At 42.4% G+C, this 14,587-nt stretch overlaps 2 protein-coding genes across 7 annotated transcripts in view; one reads left to right on the top strand and one right to left on the bottom strand.

The window, feature by feature from the left end:
* Positions 1-14,587, top strand: part of LOC134207793 (glutamine-dependent NAD(+) synthetase) — a 363,415-nt gene that overhangs the window by 158,809 nt on the left and 190,019 nt on the right. The window contains exon 2 of one of the 2 annotated variants that reach the window (XM_062683708.1): positions 2,168-2,202. The exons of the other annotated variant lie outside the window; for it this stretch is intronic. The gene's annotated coding sequence lies outside the window, so the exon portion shown is untranslated. The remainder of the gene's footprint in view (positions 1-2,167; positions 2,203-14,587) is intronic. 2 annotated transcript variants of the gene reach the window in all.
* Positions 1-14,587, bottom strand: part of LOC134207791 (cytosolic carboxypeptidase 2-like) — a 277,167-nt gene that overhangs the window by 159,425 nt on the left and 103,155 nt on the right. The gene's annotated exons all lie outside the window — the stretch shown is intronic.

Genomic DNA, 14,587 nt, shown 5'->3' with positions numbered 1-14,587 from the left:
GTCCAAAAATCTCAGGTGTATGTTTTTTCTATCAAAAGTTATGTACTATTTACCAATACAAAAATTCTAGAATTATTTAATACATTAACTTGAATACGGCTCCGTTATGCTTAAAACTTTTGAGCCCTTCAAAAAAATTCTGTTGTAGATATGCTTTTAAATATTGAAACATATTTGGCTTAGAATAGTGTATGAAATCAAGGAACTGACGTCGTAGTACCATATTAACCATAAAAATAATGTTCATTGGTCAGATGGCCCTTCAAAAAATAATTTGGTCTATCGTACCTAACTTTTAATAAAAAAAACATACACCTGAGATTTTCGGACACAATGCACAATATAAGCTAAGCTTTCCATCGATGAATTAATATTCAAAATCGGTGGTTGCGAACCTGGCGGAAAAATAATTTTCGAATAATATTTTTATTATTGCAAATTGAGGATACGCTCTTCCTCTTTCCAACGATATGCTGATCTCTATGATCGGTTGAGAAATGTTGGAGTAATTACAGTTTTGGTGAGTCAAGAATTGACAAAAAATCGAGGGGTCCATTAAAATGATTTCGTGTATAACTAACGAGGGGCTCATCTTTCTGAATAATTTAACTCGGATCCTTAATATACTCGCCGAAAGCTTTCGGAAGAATATAAATTTAGGCATTCTTAAAAACCTCGTGCAAATAGTGGCCCGGTTTCAGCGAGAATTACTCATAGTTAGAATTGTTTGTTAGTATGGCTGAAAGATGTTTCACCTGATTTGTGGTTTGACCAAACAAACCATTTGGCTGAAGCTCTTCTAGGCTATAATTATTTTGCAGAGAATGTCATTTAGTCGAGCAGTTCATTTGGGTTAAAAAAATAAATAGTTTGCCGAATAGCTCAACTGGTAGATATGGTAGTATGACAGAAAGGGTCATTTGGCCGAGATGGGCATTCGGCCGGAAGATTCGTTCTGCTGCATTGGCCATTTTGCCAAAAAAGCCGTTTAGCCGAATAGGTCATTTGACAGAAAATGCCTTTTGGCCGAAATGGTTGTTTTGCAGAAAGGGGATTTTCGGGCCAAATGGCTCTTTCTACCAAACGACCACTTCGGCCAAATGACATTTTCAGCCAAATGAACTGTTAGGGCAAACAACTTCTCGGTCAAATTACCAGTTAGACTGAATATTCGTTACGGCTCTTTGTCGCTTTCGGTCAAATGTCATTTTCGGCCAAATCATTTTCCGACCTAATACCGTTTTGAACAAACATTTCATTCGGCCTAATTGAATTTGGATAGATGACTTTCGGTCTAACGTGTTATTCAACCAAGTGGCATTGGAATAAAGGTGTTTGGCCAAATATGTCATTTGGCCGAAGAAACCTTTAGGCCAAAACCCATCTGGCCGACAATTTTATTTAGTCGAAATGGACATACGGACAAAAATGTCGTTCGTCCGATTGGCCATTTGGTTGAAAAGGTTTTTTGGACGAAATTGTCGTTGGGCAGAAAGACCATTTGGCCGAAAATGCGATTTGGCCAAACAGGTGGATTGTTTTTTGACCATATAACCCGTTCAGTAATCAAATGACATTTTCGGTCAAATGGTCCTTTCTGTCAAACAACCATTTCGTCCAAACGACATCTCGGTCTTATAACCTATCGACCGAACGACCAATTCAGCCAAACGATGAGTGCTTTTTCGGCCAAATTACCAATTCGTGTGTCGCTTTGGCCAAATGAAATTTTTGGCCAAACAGTAAAACCGTATAACCGTTTCGCCCAAACGTTCATTTCGGTCAAAAGCCCTCCACCTCATATTCTCTAGATAGCCGTGAGCCTACACAACAAGACCATTTAAAGGTCCCGTTTGCGGAAAAGCCATCACAATTCGAGTACTAACCTCCACCGCGTTTAGCTCATTTTTGCAAATTGAATATTTTTCGGATGCTTGATTTGCCCAATCGTCACATGTGCTTTATTGTTGTATATCCACAGCCAAGCGAGCCCATTATGGAAAACTTCACACACTATGCCCCCAGCAACGGGCTGGACGGATTTGCATAGAATGTGAATCAATCACACTTTGCTATGCCAAAGACTTGCTTGTCTAAAGATTTTTTTTATTGTAATGAGTTTCATGCATGAATCAAAAATCAACTTCTTTTTTTTTACTCATTTCAGAATATTTTTAACCTTGAAGCCTTAAAAGAAGATAGGTAAGTATCTATTTTAACTTGTTGAAGTAGTCAACATTGCAAAAAAAAAACATTTGAAAACAGGAATTTGTTGAATTATTCTCCAAATTAGGTATACCGAAAGCAAATCTATTTTCAACATTTAAAGAGGAACGCTACATGAAAACTAACGGTCAGCTACAGAAATCAGCTGAATAAAACCACAACAAGAAAATCACGAAGTTTGTTGTCATGTATTTCCAGTAATGGAAACTGCCGTGACTGTGAAAAATCATGATATGAAAATCTAGAGAGGACATGCTTGCATAACACTGAACTAGATGGTGGTTATAAATCGATCTACTTTTACTTTCCATTGAATTCGGGTAACTGCGGTAACTGCGGTGACTCGGACATGAAGCCAAAATGTAGGACAATAACCCAAGCTGCAAAAAAATTGCACAATAAGACTTGAAATCCTATTGTACTCAGAGTAGTCCTACGTCAAACTTATAAGACATTTAGGCATGAGTTATTGCGTTAATTTGTTTCGTCCTACCTGATATTGAAATTGTTGCTTGAAAATGTTCGCAAAACAACCATTTGTTCCGCTTCCCTACGGCCTACAAACATTTCTCTGTTCTTTTCTTAAAACGACACCCGGAGGCCCGTTGACGAAAAATGAAAACGCTCTCTCCCTAACCTTTCTAATGTCACCGAAAAATGTAACAAACGGAAACTTGTCGTCGTGGGACGTTGGTAATGGTACATGCCCGTGCCCAAAGTGGTCTATTACGGCAATTGTCTTCGGTACGACGGGGCGGAACCTGGCGTAGGAGGACACACAGAGCGGACATAAATCTAAGCACGGGTCGTCATCGTCATCTACCGCGTTGCGTTGCTGCCGAGACTAATGATGTACAACTTCCGAGCGCACACAGCACTCAAGTCCCCCGGTTCATCCCCAGCGTCGCAAATTCATTCGTAATGGAAGAGACAAACGAGGACGAATTAATTACGGAGGATGACATGCCCTCCGGGCGGGGTTGGTGTAGTGAGATCCTCAAATGGGGACATAAATCTGAACCGGAATTAATCCGTTAGTTCTCCAAGAAAAGCGTCACGCTCCGCCTCCGCCGTCGCCGTCTTGTATTACGTGATGATGGTTTCTATTTCGCAAGGCCCGCACGATTAACGTTTCACGTCACTTTCTGGCGGTTGGCGGCATTATCTCAACCGCGCTATTACCGCCTCATCATCGCACGCGATCAGATTAAAGACACACTTTTCCCCATTTATCCTTCGTTGTGGCCTCTTGTGGCTATCAGTTGGCAATGTTAGAAACACTGCGAGAAAACTAGTCTCCCATCCGAAGAAAGTCTTGCTCTTGTAGCGGAATTTTTCACAGTGCCATCAAGCCAGTACAGAGGTGGATGACGGGTTCTGCACGCGCCAAAAATGAGTAAGCGTCTTTTGTGTGTGACTTTGTCTCACTGAATTATACTATTTCGAAGAAAACGTAAACATGACTGCCACCCCGCACCCATGACTTCAGTGACCGGTGCCTCGCCATTCGATGGGGAAAAATGGTTTCAAACGTACACCATTGAATATTTGGATATAAGAAAAATGTTCGTGCTAAAATTGTTTACTCAGGCATTTTGTAAGAATTACAAAATTTAAATTATTTGCGCTATCCTCTGAAATTCAGAAGGCATAATTCTGGGGAGTGGGGAGGTGCCTCCGAAAAAATTTCAAATTTCATTCTTATTGGTAAGCTTGGTGGATTGGATTCTGAGCAAAATCCTTTCGGGATTCTAAGCAGAATCTTTTCGAGATTCTGAGAAGAATCTTTTCGGGATTCTGAGCAGAATCTTTTCGGGGTTCTAAGATGAATCTTTTGGGGATTCTGAACATAATTCTTTCGGGGTTCTGAACAGAATTCTTTCGGGATTCTGAGCAGAATCCTTTTGGGATTCTGAGCAGAATCCTTTCGGGATTCTGAGCAGAAAACTTTTGAGATTCTGAGCAGAATCCTTTTGGGATTCTGAGCAGAATCCTTTTGGGATTCTGAGCAGAATCCTTTTGGGATTCTGAGCAGAATCCTTTTGGGATTCTGAGCAGAATCCTTTTGGGATTCTGAGCAGAATCCTTTTGGGATTCTGAGCAGAATCCTTTTGGGATTCTGAGCAGAATGCTTTCGGGATTCTGAGCAGAATCCTTTCGGAATTCTGTAAATCGGTTTCGGCTTAAATTTTGAACAAAAGATAATTAATGTCATCGATAGTACGAATCAACGATTAGTGAAAACAAACTTTTTTTTGCACAATAGTTAGGACTAAAAGCCATGATAAAAAGTCGCACCTGCACTCTCTTCCCTTTTCACTTGAATTCATCCATTATTGAATGATTCATTTCAACCATGTTACTTCCCTTTTGATCCTTCATGTAATTCAAAATAATCATTTTGTCCGGTTGATTTCTTTTCATGATGATGACATTTGCGGTAGAAAATGCAAAGTAGGTACAGTGATAAACTGAGAGCAGCACTGTTGGTAACAGTGCGCTCCATATGCCCGCAGTTTGAATGATTGATCAATCAATGATTGATTGATTACACAGCTCGTTTTTGTGGCATGTGATGATGTGCATTCGTATTTTTTGTTATTTTCCTTGAAAAGAATTAAAGTAATTACTTCTTTCTGAGGCTTTTGCAAATCCGAAACAGGTGTTCACAGCAAAAAAGACCGGATCACCGACTAGAGGTCGAACAGACTGAATACTTAACACGTAGCATTAGCCAATAGATAGGACATTCACACGACCACTCAGCGGACCAGAAATCGAACCCATACTCCACTGCACCTAAATCCTTTCAAACTACGCCACTAACCGTACGGCCACGAAACCCACCACCGAAACCCACAATTCTCTCCATGAAGGAGCTTTTTAAGGTAGGGCACATAGCGAAAAGTGCACCGCACAATGACCCAAGACGGCATGTGTTTAGGCCGGTCCAAATAATTTTAAATTTTGACCTTCTTTCTAGTGGAAAGTGGCCAAGGACGGGAAAATCTAAAAAAGTGGGGTACTGATGGCAGTAATTAGATAATGCTATAGATGAGCCAGCATAGGGCTGACAATCTTTATAAAAAGATATAAAAAATAAAAAAAAGATAATGCTTTGGAAATGCATGGAATCTCATGAACTCATATTGAGATTTCAGAAGTTTTACGATAATGACATAATCTGGACCAACGATAAAAACTGAGACTGAATCCAAAATTAAAAAAAAAACGTTGGATCATGAGATTTTTTAAAAAAATTATGTTAGAAACTTTGATTATTTTCCTTATTGTATATTATTCACTCATTTATAGGTCCTAAGCTCTCCTAGAGGAGCACATGGCCAACGTGAGGATCTCCATTCTTGGCGATTGCTCACTTAAGCCAGATCTCAGGTCAGACTTTATAGACTTCCATTATGTACTTGTAGAATGTAGAGGTTTTGTCGCCACGACGCTTCCCTTTTCAGTCTGATGGATGCTTTCTCCTTCTTCTTGAGTGGCAGAATCCTTGCGGGATTCTGAGCAGAAACCTTTCGAGATTTTGAGGAGAATCCTTTCGGTATTTCGAGCAGAGTCCTTTTGGAGTTGAATGTAGAACTTTTTCGGTACTCTAAACAGGATCCTGAAATCTTTTGGGATTCTGGGCAGCATTCCTCTGGAATTCCAAGCTGAGTCTTTTCGGGTCTCTGATCATAATTGGGGTTTTGAGCAGAAAATTTTCAAAATTCTGAACAAAATACTTTAGGAATTTTGAGCAAAATCTTTTCGAGATTATGAGCAAAATTGCCTGGATTCTGAGCAGATTATTTATAAAACGCTGATCAGAATCATTTCGTGACTCGTAGTAGAATCCTTTTGGTATCCTGAGCAAAATCCTTTCGATATTCTGAGAATCCTTTCGAAGCTGTAATCAGAATCCTTTTGGCATCCTTTCGGAACTTCAAGCAGAATCCTTTGGGAACTCTGAGCAGAATCCTTCCGGGATTCTGAGCAGAATCCAATCGGGATTCTGATCAGATTTTTTTTGGGATTCTGAGCAGAATCCTTTCGGGATTCTGAGCAGAATCCTTTCGGGATCAGAATCCTTAAGGGATTCTGAACAGAATCCTTTGGGGATTCTAAACAGAATCCTTTCGGGATTCTGAACATAATCCTTTAGGAATGCTGAACAGAATCCTTTGGGGATTCTGAACAGAATCCTTTGAGGATTCTGAGCAGAATCCTTTGAGGATTCTGAGCAGAATCCTTTGAGGATTCTGAGCAGAATCCTTTGAGGATTCTGAGCAGAATCCTTTGAGGATTCTGAGCAGAATCCTTTGAGGATTCTGAGCAGAATCCTTTGGGGATTCTGAGCAGAATCCTTTGGGAATTCTGAGCAGAATCCTTTCGGGATTCTGAGCAGAATCCTTTCGGGATTCTGAGCAGAATCCTTTCGGGATTCTGAGCAGAATCCTTTCGGAATTCTGAGCAGAATCCTTTCGGGATTTTGAGCAGAATCCTTTCGGGATTTTGAGCAGAATCCTTTCGGGATTTTGAGCAGAATCCTTTCGGGATTCTGGGCAGAAACCTTTCGGGATTTTGAGCAGTAAACTTTCGTCATTATGAGCAGGATACCTTCCAGATCCTTTCGGGATTCTTAGCAGAATCTTTTCGGGATTCTGGGCTGAACGCTTTCGGGACTCTGACTAGAATCGTTTCGGTATTATGTGCCGAGTCCTTTCGGGATTCTGAGCAGAACTCTCCTTGGGACTCAGGACTTAAAAACAGAATTGTCGGGATTCCAAGCAGAATCCCGTTCAGATTCCGAGCAGAATCCTTGCGAGATTCTGAGCAAAAACCTTCAGGGATATTGAACAGAACGATGTTCTGACTAGAATCCTTGCAAAATTCTGACCAGATTCCTTTCGGGATTTTGAGCAAAAGCATTTCGGGATTCTGAGCAGAATCCTTTCGGTATTGTGAGCAGAATCCTTTCGGGATTCTAAGCAGAATCCGTTGGGGATTTTTAACAGAATCCGTTCGGGATTCTGAATAGAATTTATTCGGGATTCTGAACAGAATCCTTTCGGGCTTCTGAGCAGAATCCTTTCGGTATTCTGAGCAGAATCCTTCCGGGATTCTAATCAGAATCTTTTCGGGATTCAAAGCTGTATCCTTTTAAGATTCTCAGCAGAATCCTTTGGAGACTCTGACCAGAATCCTTTCGATTTTCTGACCAGTATACTTTCGGGACTTTGAGCAGAATCCGTTCGGGATTTTGAACAGAATCCGTTCGGGATTCTGAACAGAATCCGTTCGGGATTCTGAACAGAATCCGTTCGGGATTCTGAACAGAATCCGTTCGGGATTCTGAACAGAATCCGTTCGGAATTCTGAACAGAATCCTTTCAAGATTCTGAACAGAATCCTTTCAAGATTCTGAACAGAATCCTTTCAAGATTCTGAACAGAATCCTTTCAAGATTCTGAACAGAATCCTTTCAAGATTCTGAACAGAATCCTTTCGGGATTCTGAACAGAATCCTTTCGGGATTCTGAACAGCATCCTTTCGGGATTCTGAACAGAATCCTTTCGGGATCATGAGAAGAATCCTTTCGAGATTCTGAGCATGATCCTTTAAGGATTCTGAGCAAAATCCTTTCGGGATTCTGAGCAGCATACTTTCGGGGTTCTGAGCAGAATCCTTTCGGGATTCTGAGCAGAATCCTTTCGGGATTCCAAGCAGAATCCTTTCGGGATTCCAAAGAAAATCCTTCCGGGATTCTGAGCAGAATCCTTTCGGGTTTCTGAGCAGAATCCTTTCGGGATTCTAAGCAGAATTCTTTCGGTATTCTGAGCAGAATCCTTTCAGGATTCTGAGCAGAATGGTTTCGAAATTCTGAGCAGAATCCTCTCGAAATTCTGAGCAGAATCCAGAATCCAGCAGAATCCTTCCGGGATTCAGAATCCTTTCGGGATTGTGAGCAGAATCCTTTCGGGATTCTGAGCAGAATCCTTTCGATGTTCTGAGCAGAATCCTTTCCGGCTTTTTAGCTGAATCCCTCCGAAATTGTGAGCAGAATCCTTTTGAGATTCTGAGCAGCATCCTTTCGGGATTCGGAGCAGAATCCTTCCGGGATTCTGAGCAGCATCCGTTCGGGATTCTGAGCAGAATCTGTTCGAGATTCTGAGCAAAATCACTTCGGGATTCTGAGGAGAATCACTTCGGGATTCTGAGCAGAATCCTTTCCGGTTTTTCAGCTGAATCCCTCCGAAATTGTGAGCAGAATCCTTTTGAGATTCTGAGCAGCATCCTTTCGGGGTTCTGAGCAGAATCCTTTCGGGGTTCTGAGCAGAATCCTTTCGGGATTCTGAGCAGAATCCTTTCGGGATTCTGAACAGAATCCTTTCGGGATTCTGAGCAGAATCCTTCTGGGATTCTGAGCAGAATCCTTCCGGGATTCTGAGCAGAGATCTTCCGGGATTCTGAGCAGAATCCTTCCGGGATTCTGAGCAGAATCCTTTCGAGATTCTGAGCAGATTCTTTTCGGGATTCTGAGAAGTATTCTTTCGGTATTCTGAGCAGAACCCTTTCGGGATTCTGAGCAGAATCCTTTCGGGATTCCAAGCAGAATCCTTTCGGGATTCCAAAGAAAATCCTTACGGGATTCTAAGCATAATTCTTTCGGTATTCTGAGCAGAATCCTTTCAGGATTCTGAGCAGAATGCTTTCGAAATTCTGAGCAAAATCCTTTCGAAATTCTGAGCAGAATCCAGAATCCAGCAGAATCCTTCCGGGATCCAGAATCCTTTCGGGATTGTGAGCAGAATCCTTTCGATGTTCTGAGCAGAATCCTTTCGATGTTCTGAGCAGAATTCTTTCGGGATTGTGAGCTGAATCCTTTCGGGATTCTAAGCAGAATCCTTTCGGGATTCTAAGCAGAATCCTTTCGGGATTCTAAGCAGAATCCTTTCTGAATAGAATTCTTTCGGGATTCTGTGCAGAATCTTTTTGGGATTCTGAGCAGAATCCTTTCGGGATTCTCAGCAAAATCCTTCCGAGATTCTGAGCAGAATCCTTTCGGGAATTCTGAGCAGAATTCTTTCGGGATTCCGGGCAAAATCCTTTCGGGATTCCGAACAGAATCCTTTCGAGATTCTGAACAGAATCCTTTAGGGATTCTGAACAGAATCCATTCAGAATTCTGAACAGAAACCGTTCGGGATTCTGAGCATAATCCTTTCGGGATTCTGAGCAGAATCCGTTCGGGATTATGAGCAGAATACTTTCGGGATTCTGAGCAGAATCCATTCAGAATTCTGAACAGAATCCGTTCGGTATTCTAAGCAGAATCCTTTCGATATTCTGACCAGAATCCGAGCGGGATTCTGAGCAGAATCCGAGCGGGATTCTGAGCAGAATCCGAGCGGGATTCTGAGCAGAATCCGAGCGGGATTCTGAACAGAATCCGAGCGGGATTCTGAACAGAATCCGAGCGGGATTCTGAACAGAATCCTTTCATGATTCTGAACAGAATCCTTTCGGGATTCTGAACAGAATCCTTTCGGGATTCTAAGCAGAATTCTTTCGGTATTCTGAGCAGAATCCTTTTAGGATTCTGAGCAGAATGCTTTCGAAATTCTGAGCAAAATCCTTTCGAAATTCTGAGCAGAATCCAGAATCCAGCAGAATCCTTCCGGGATCCAGAATCCTTTCGGGATTGTGAGCAGAATCCTTTCGATGTTCTGAGCAGAATCCTTTCGATGTTCTGAGCAGAATCCTTTCGGGATTCTAAGCAGAATCCTTTCGAAATTCTGAGCAGAATCCAGAATCCAGCAGAATCTTTTCGGGATCCAGAATCCTTTCGGGATTGTGAGCAGAATCCTTTCGGGATTCTGAGCAGAATCCTTTCGATGTTCTGAGCAGAATTCTTTCGGGATTGTGAGCTGAATCCTTTCGGGATTCTAAGCAGAATCCTTTCGGGATTCTAAGCAGAATCCTTTCTGAATAGAATTCTTTCGGGATTCTGTGCAGAATCTTTTTGGGATTCTGAGCAGAATCCTTTCGGGATTCTCAGCAAAATCCTTCCGAGATTCTGAGCAGAATCCTTTAGGAATTCTGAACAGAATCCATTCAGAATTCTGAACAGAAACCGTTCGGGATTCTGAGCATAATCCTTTCGGGATTCTGAGCAGAATCCGTTCGGGATTATGAGCAGAATACTTTCGGGATTCTGAGCAGAATCCATTCAGAATTCTGAACAGAATCCGTTCGGTATTCTTAGCAGAATCCTTTCGATATTCTGACCAGAATCCGAGCGGGATTCTGAGCAGAATCCGAGCGGGATTCTGAGCAGAATCCGAGCGGGATTCTGAGCAGAATCCGAGCGGGATTCTGAACAGAATCCGAGCGGGATTCTGAACAGAATCCGAGCGGGATTCTGAACAGAATCCGAGCGGGATTCTGAACAGAATCCGAGCGGGATTCTGAACAGAATCCTTTCGGGATTCTGAACAGAATCCTTTCATGATTCTGAACAGAATCCTTTCGGGATTCTGAACAGAATCCTTTCGGGATTCTAAGCAGAATTCTTTCGGTATTCTGAGCAGAATCCTTTTAGAATGCTGAGCAGAATGGTTTCGAAATTCTGAGCAGAATCCTCTCGAAATTCTGAGCAGAATCCAGAATCCAGCAGAATCCTTCCGGGATCCAGAATCCTTTCGGGATTCTGAGCAGAATCCTTTCGATGTTCTGAGCAGAATCCTTTCCGGCTTTTTAGCTGAATCCCTCCGAAATTGTGAGCAGAATCCTTTTGAGATTCTGAGCAGCATCCTTTCGGGATTCGGAGCAGAATCCTTCCGGGATTCTGAGCAGCATCCTTTGTGGATTCTGAGCAGAATCTGTTCGGGATTCTGAGCAGAATCACTTCGGGATTCTGAGGAGAATCACTTCGGGATTCTGAGCAGAATCCTTTCCGGCTTTTTAGCTGAATCCCTCCGAAATTGTGAGCAGAATCCTTTTGAGATTCTGAGCAGTATCCTTTCGGGGTTCTGAGCAGAATCCTTTCGGGATTCTGAGCAGAATCCTTCTGGGATTCTGAGCAGAATCCTTCCGGGATTCTGAGCAGAATCCTTCCGGGATTCTGAGCAGAATCCTTCCGGGATTCTGAGCAGAATCCTTTCGAGATTCTGAGCAGATTCTTTTCGGGATTCTGAGAAGTATTCTTTCGGTATTCTGAGCAGAACCCTTTCGGGATTCTGAGCAGAATCCTTTCGGGATTCCAAGCAGAATCCTTTCGGGATTCCAAGCAGAATCCTTTCGGGATTCCAAAGAAAATCCTTACGGGATTCTGAGCAGAATCCTTTCGAGATTCTGAGCAGATTCTTTTCGGGATTCTGAGAAGTATTCTTTCGGTATTCTGAGCAGAACCCTTTCGGTATTCTGAGCAGAATCCTTTCAGGATTCTGAGCAGAATGCTTTCGAAATTCTGAGCAAAATCCTTTCGAAATTCTGAGCAGAATCCAGAATCCAGCAGAATCCTTCCGGGATCCAGAATCCTTTCGGGATTGTGAGCAGAATCCTTTCGATGTTCTGAGCAGAATCCTTTCGATGTTCTGAGCAGAATCCTTTCGATGTTCTGAGCAGAATCCTTTCGGGATTGTGAGCTGAAACCTTTCGGGATTCTAAGCAGAATCCTTTCGGGATTCTAAGCAGAATCCTTTCGAAATTCTGAGCAGAATCCAGAATCCAGCAGAATCTTTTCGGGATCCAGAATCCTTTCGGGATTGTGAGCAGAATCCTTTCGGGATTCTAAGCAGAATCCTTTCGGGATTCTAAGCAGAATCCTTTCTGAATAGAATTCTTTCGGGATTCTGTGCAGAATCTTTTTGGGATTCTGAGCAGAATCCTTTCGGGATTCTGAACAGAATCCTTTCGGTTCCAGAGCAGAATCCTTTCGGGATTCTAAGCAGAATTCTTTCGGTATTCTGAGCAGAATCCTTTTAGGATTCTGAGCAGAATGGTTTCGAAATTCTGAGCCTTTTTTTTCCTTTCGATGTTCTGAGCAGAATTCTTTCGGGATTGTGAGCTGAATCCTTTCGGGATTCTAAGCAGAATCCTTTCGGGATTCTAAGCAGAATCCTTTCTGAATAGAATTCTTTCGGGATTCTGTGCAGAATCTTTTTGGGATTCTGAGCAGAATCCTTTCGGGATTCTCAGCAAAATCCTTCCGAGATTCTGAGCAGAATCCTTTCGGGAATTCTGAGCAGAATCCTTTCGGGATTCCGGGCAAAATCCTTTCGGGATTCCGAACAGAATCCTTTCGAGATTCTGAACAGAATCCTTTAGGGATTCTGAACAGAATCCTTTAGGGATTCTGAACAGAATCCTTTAGGGATTCTGAACAGAATCCATTCAGAATTCTGAACAGAAACCGTTCGGGATTCTGAGCATAATCCTTTCGGGATTCTGAGCAGAATCCGTTCGGGATTCTGAGCAGAATCCTTTCGAGATTCTGAGCAGATTCTTTTCGGGATTCTGAGAAGTATTCTTTCGGTATTCTGAGCAGAACCCTTTCGGGATTCTGAGCAGAATCCTTTCGGGATTCCAAGCAGAATCCTTTCGGGACTCCAAAGAAAATCCTTACGGGATTCTGAGCAGAATCCTTCCAGGATTCTGAGCAGAATCCTTTCGGGTTTCTGAACAGAATGCTTTCGAAATTCTGAGCAAAATCCTTTCGAAATTCTGAGCAGAATCCAGAATCCAGCAGAATCCTTCCGGGATCCAGAATCCTTTCGGGATTGTGAGCAGAATCCTTTCGGGATTCTGAGCAGAATCCTTTCGATGTTCTGAGCAGAATCCTTTCGATGTTCTGAGCAGAATCCTTTCGGGATTCTGAGCAGAATCCTTTCGGGATTGTGAGCTGAAACCTTTCGGGTTCCAAAGCAGAATCCTTTCGGGATTCTAAGCATAATTCTTTCGGTATTCTGAGCAGAATCCTTTCAGGATTCTGAGCAGAATGCTTTCGAAATTCTGAGCAAAATCCTTTCGAAATTCTGAGCAGAATCCAGAATCCAGCAGAATCCTTCCGGGATCCAGAATCCTTTCGGGATTGTGAGCAGAATCCTTTCGGGATTCTGAGCAGAATCCTTTCGATGTTCTGAGCAGAATCCTTTCGATGTTCTGAGCAGAATCCTTTCGGGATTCTGAGCAGAATCCTTTCGGGATTGTGAGCTGAAACCTTTCGGGATTCTAAGCAGAATCCTTTCGGGATTCTAAGCAGAATCCTTTCAAAATTCTGAGCAGAATCCAGAATCCAGCAGAATCTTTTCGGGATCCAGAATCCTTTCGGGATTGTGAGCAGAATCCTTTCGGGATTCTGAGCAGAATCCTTTCGATGTTCTGAGCAGAATTCTTTCGGGATTGTGAGCTGAATCCTTTCGGGATTCTAAGCAGAATCCTTTCGGGATTCTAAGCAGAATCCTTTCTGAATAGAATTCTTTCGGGATTCTGTGCAGAATCTTTTTGGGATTCTGAGCAGAATCCTTTCGGGATTCTGAGCAAAATCCTTTCGGGATTCTCAGCAAAATCCTTCCGAGATTCTGAGCAGAATACTTTCGGGAATTCTGAGCAGAATCCTTTCGGGATTCCGGGCAAAATCCTTTCGGGATTCCGAACAGAATCCTTTCGAGATTCTGAACAGAATCCTTTAGGGATTCTGAACAGAATCCATTCAGAATTCTGAACAGAAACCGTTCGGGATTCTGAGCATAATCCTTTCGATATTCTGACCAGAATCCGAGCGGGATTCTGAGCAGAATCCGAGCGGGATTCTGAGCAGAATCCGAGCGGGATTCTGAGCAGAATCCGAGCGGGATTCTGAGCAGAATCCTTTCGGGATTCTGAACAGAATCCTTTCGGGATTCTGAACAGAATCCTTTCGGGATTCTGAACAGAATCCTTTCGGGATTCTGAACAGAATTCTTTCGGGATTCTGAACAGAATCCTTTCGGGATTCTGAACAGAATCCTTTCGGGATTCTGAACAGAATCCTTTCGGGATTTTGAACAGAATCCTTTCGGGATTCTGAACAGAATCCTTTCGGGATTCTGAACAGAATCCTTTCGGGATTCTTAACAGAATTTTTTTGGGATTCTGAACAGAATCCGTTCGGGATTCTGAACATAATCTGTTCGGGAATCCTTTTGGAATTCTGAACAGAATCCTTTTGGGATTCTGAACAGAATCCTTTTGGGATTCTGAACACAATCCTTTCGGGATTCTGAGCAGAATCCTTTCGGGATTCTGAGCAGAATCCTTTCGGGATTCTGAACAGAATCCTTTCGGGATTCTGAACAGAATCCTTTCGGGATTCTGAAC

Source organism: Armigeres subalbatus, chromosome 1 (assembly GCF_024139115.2).
Source record: "Armigeres subalbatus isolate Guangzhou_Male chromosome 1, GZ_Asu_2, whole genome shotgun sequence".
Taxonomy (NCBI): domain Eukaryota; kingdom Metazoa; phylum Arthropoda; class Insecta; order Diptera; family Culicidae; genus Armigeres; species Armigeres subalbatus.
Note: the sequence above shows the minus strand (reverse complement) of the source record. Positions and strands in the feature narration are given on the sequence as shown.